Here is a 242-nt window from a genome sequence, read left to right on the forward strand (position 1 = left end):
AGCTCACAGCAACCTCCAACTCCTAGGCTCAAGCGAGTCTCCTGCCTCAGCCTCCCAAGTAGCTGGGACCACAGGCACCCGCCATAATGCCCAGCTATTTTTTTTGGTTGCAGCCATCATTGTCATTGTTGTTTTTGGCAGGCCCTGGGCTGGACTAGAACCCGCCACCTTAGGTGTATGTGGCTGATGCCTTAGCCACTTGAGCCACAGGCGCCAAGCCTATAGGTTGCTTTCTTGAAAAA

Source organism: Otolemur garnettii, unplaced genomic scaffold (assembly GCF_000181295.1).
Source record: "Otolemur garnettii isolate 467f Iridium unplaced genomic scaffold, OtoGar3 scaffold00134, whole genome shotgun sequence".
Taxonomy (NCBI): domain Eukaryota; kingdom Metazoa; phylum Chordata; class Mammalia; order Primates; family Galagidae; genus Otolemur; species Otolemur garnettii.